Below are 3,686 nucleotides of genomic sequence, written 5' to 3' on the forward strand. Positions count from 1 at the left end.
ATTTGTAGTTTTAGCTATTTTTATCCAGGGCACATAGTAGGCACTTAATAAATGTTTGTCATTGTTTGTCCTTTACTTTCAAAGAGGACTATGACATTATGGAGGTGGTGCCATGACATGCAAGTGAATTGGATTTAAGGGAGGGATGACTGTGCAAAGTCACCAGCCTCATTTTCTCCTCCAGAGCCATCTGTATCCAGTGGCCAGATGCACATTAGGATGACTGGAAATAGCCCCCTGATGAATGTTTATTGACTAACTGATTGACTGACATTTGGAGACATAAATTAACTGTAAACCAACAACAGAACATTCATCTCAAGGTACGTGATAGAAGTGTCAAGTTTGCCAGTGCAAGTAGCAGGCCTTGATCTAGGGGACCAAGGTAGGTTTTGACTACATGAAGAATATAAACATTTTGGAAAATTGGTTGGAAAAATGGTAGAAAATAGGGGGGGAAAGAGATTTTGCAATTGAGAAGCAGGAGCCTATGAGACAGGAAAAAAGAGAATTAACCTAAGATTGGCATATAATTATATCTCCTAGGCTACCAGGCAATATGAAATTAATATGCAAATTTTTAAATGAAAAAACCCTCCCTTCCCCCAATTCTATTTATCTACCAAGTCCATTTATCTACCAAGATAAATGACTTACTTTAAAAAAAAAAAGCAAAAAAACAAAACCAACCTGCCTGTCACTCATCGCTACAACTATTCCTTCATTTGCAAAAGAGAAGTTTGGCAGTCCTAAACCTATGATCTTGTAAGTCATAAAACAAAATGACAGCCAGGTAAATAATCCCATTCAGACAAAAATCTTCACTAGTTTGTACAATCCTACTGAAATAGTTTTGTTCTAAAGCTCAGGATCTTCTTGGATAGTTACTGACATCCCTTGGCAATGACTCCAGTTTTTGGGAGGAGACTGGCATTTGCTGCTTTCTGTGCAATTGTTGGACAATATTCACCATCTTCTGTCATACCATATTCAGTCAGAGTACTGTCCTGAAGTCACATCTTTGGCTACAGAAGTGAAAGTGTACAATTGTAGGAGAATTTGGAATTGATGGAGGGAAAGCCACCATCAGAGCTAGATGGGTAGAGACAATGAAGGCCTTCCTTAGCGTGGTGCATAGTGGGATAGGTAGAAAAGTCAGAGAACGAGAAGCGGTTTGTGCAATCTTGAACCAGTGATTCAAGTCTCATTTTCTTCTTTTTTGAAACTTGGAATATTGAAGCTGGCTACTTGCCCATCTTAGAAGGGCACTCAGAAGATGAGAGACTTAATAGCTTTTGAAGAATGCTTTGAATTTCTAAGCAGGAAGCCACTATAATAGAACAAAGACCTGTACCTATTGTCAGTTTGTGCTCTGATATTGTCTTTGTTTTGCTTTGTAAATTCCCTGCTTCAATGTCCTTTTAATGCTCTGATAGGAAAATCACCTCTTTTTATCCCAGCATGAAACTTGTTCGTGTTGTGCAAATTGTATTTGAAAGCAAAGTAACTAATTATTTTGGCAAGACTGGATTTCCTATAAGGTAATGTCCATCTTGCTGGAAAAATATTATCCATCAAAAGAATCTGTGGGAGCCTGATCCATTGTTAGAGACCAAAAACATGTCTGTAAAGGTTAATAAATACTCAACTAGAGAAATGCATACTTGATAGCTATGAAAAACATTTGAAAATCATTACCCAGCAGCTCCACTAATAGCAGCACCCTTAACTCCTATTGGAAATGGGATGATATTGCTCAAAGGGCATTAGGTAGTGTTACAAAGTTGTGAGTCCTGTCTCTATGGAGGAATGGGAATGTAAAAGAGCTTTGAAAAAGGTGCGATTGAGGGGCAATGTTTTCTGTATTTTTGACATTTATTTTTAGACATTTAAAATATAACTTTTTTTATCTAGATGAAAAAAGCAATAAGAATGATGGTAAAAACAAAAACAAAATCAAGGTTCAGCATTGAATATCATGATGGGGCCATAGTTGTCTTATATTTAAAAAGTAAGACTTTAAGGTTCTATTTCACACCCATCAGATCTCTCCCTCAAATCTAACAGATTGGCAAAATTGGAAAAAGAAAATATCAAATACTAAAGGACCTATGAGAAAACAGGCACATTAAAGCACTATTTGAACTATAGTTCGAAGTGGAACTATGAACTAGTCCAGCCATTTTGGAAAACAATTTAGAACTATGCTCAAAAAGTTATTAAACTATGCATGTCCTTTGATCCAGTAATATTACTACAAAATCTATAGCAAAAATATTTACACAAAAATAGTTATTTTTGTGGTGGCAAATAATTGAAAACTGAGGGCATGTCTATCAGTTGGGAAATGGTTGAACAAGTCATGGTATATTAATGTAATGGAATTTGTGCTATAATAAATGATAGAGAATATGGTTTCAGAAAAACTGGGGAAGACTGGTATATACTGATGCAGATTAAAAAAAAATTTATACAAAAATAAATTTATGAAAACAAGCAACTTTGAAGGACTTAAGGACTCTTAGGAAACTTAGGAAATTAATGCAATGACCAACCATGATTACAGAGGATTCATGACAAAAACATGCCACCCACCTCCTGACAGAGAAGTGATAGATTCAGAATACAGATGCAATTATATTTGTTTTTGATTATGGACAATGTGGGAATTTGGTTTTATTTCTTTCTTAATGGTAGAGAGGTAGGAAGAAGAGAAAACAAATTTTCATTGATTGAAAAAAATTTCAATTTTTAAAAAATGTGTACATTAAAAAACTAGGAAATGAAGTAAAAGCTCCTTGCTACATTATTATTTTTTGTTTTTAATGCATTTATTATAAGCAATGTTTTAAAAATTATATGTATTTAAATTACATGTGTATATATGTATATATCCATATAAATACGTTTTTCTTGCTATATTATTTTGAAAAACATTAGAAACTACTCTGAAAAAAGTGCCCTATAACTTCTACAAAAACAAATGTAAGAGACAAGTATGGATATCTATGTTTTGGATAAGTAAAAGTTAAATTTTGGTTAAAAAAAAAGTCAAGGGAGACATAATCATGGCCCCAAACAGATAAAGACATAAGTTCAAATTAGAAGCTTGATCTTTAGAGCCTTGAAAATCACTTCCAAGCCCCTTCTGTATACTTTAGCATCCCCAAGATTTAATCATGTGTTATATAATAAATGCTAAACATATTTCTCCACAGATATCACAGGACAGTTACCTCTCAAACTCAATTTCTAATTCTAGGACCTGGCATTATTCTCTTATAGATCACTATCTCCATTTGGGAGGGCAATTGTCTCAGCAAACTGTGAGTCATTCTATGCTGTCAGTGCTGACACCATGACAATGTTGGATGATACAAGAGTAGGCACATGAACAAATTCTATATTAGGGATCTCCTTTATGTTTTTGAGCAAGTCAAAGATAGGGCTTCTCATAGTTGTAGTTACTCAGCTAAAATGTTGTCAAGACCTTAAACAAAATAAAGCCATGAGTTAAGGGATAAACTGTCTTTAATTGAGATAACAGGGTAGCAAACCTGCCACCCTGGGGAATGTCCAGTGGATTTCCCAACCAAAGAGATCCATGAAAAGGTTTTTATAGTTTTAAGAGGAAAAAGAGAGAGAGAGAGAGAGAGAGAGAGAGAGAGAGAGAGAGAGAGAGAGAG

Source organism: Vombatus ursinus, unplaced genomic scaffold (assembly GCF_900497805.2).
Source record: "Vombatus ursinus unplaced genomic scaffold, bare-nosed wombat genome assembly UNPS02014841.1, whole genome shotgun sequence".
In the NCBI taxonomy this organism is placed as follows: Eukaryota; Metazoa; Chordata; class Mammalia; order Diprotodontia; family Vombatidae; genus Vombatus; species Vombatus ursinus.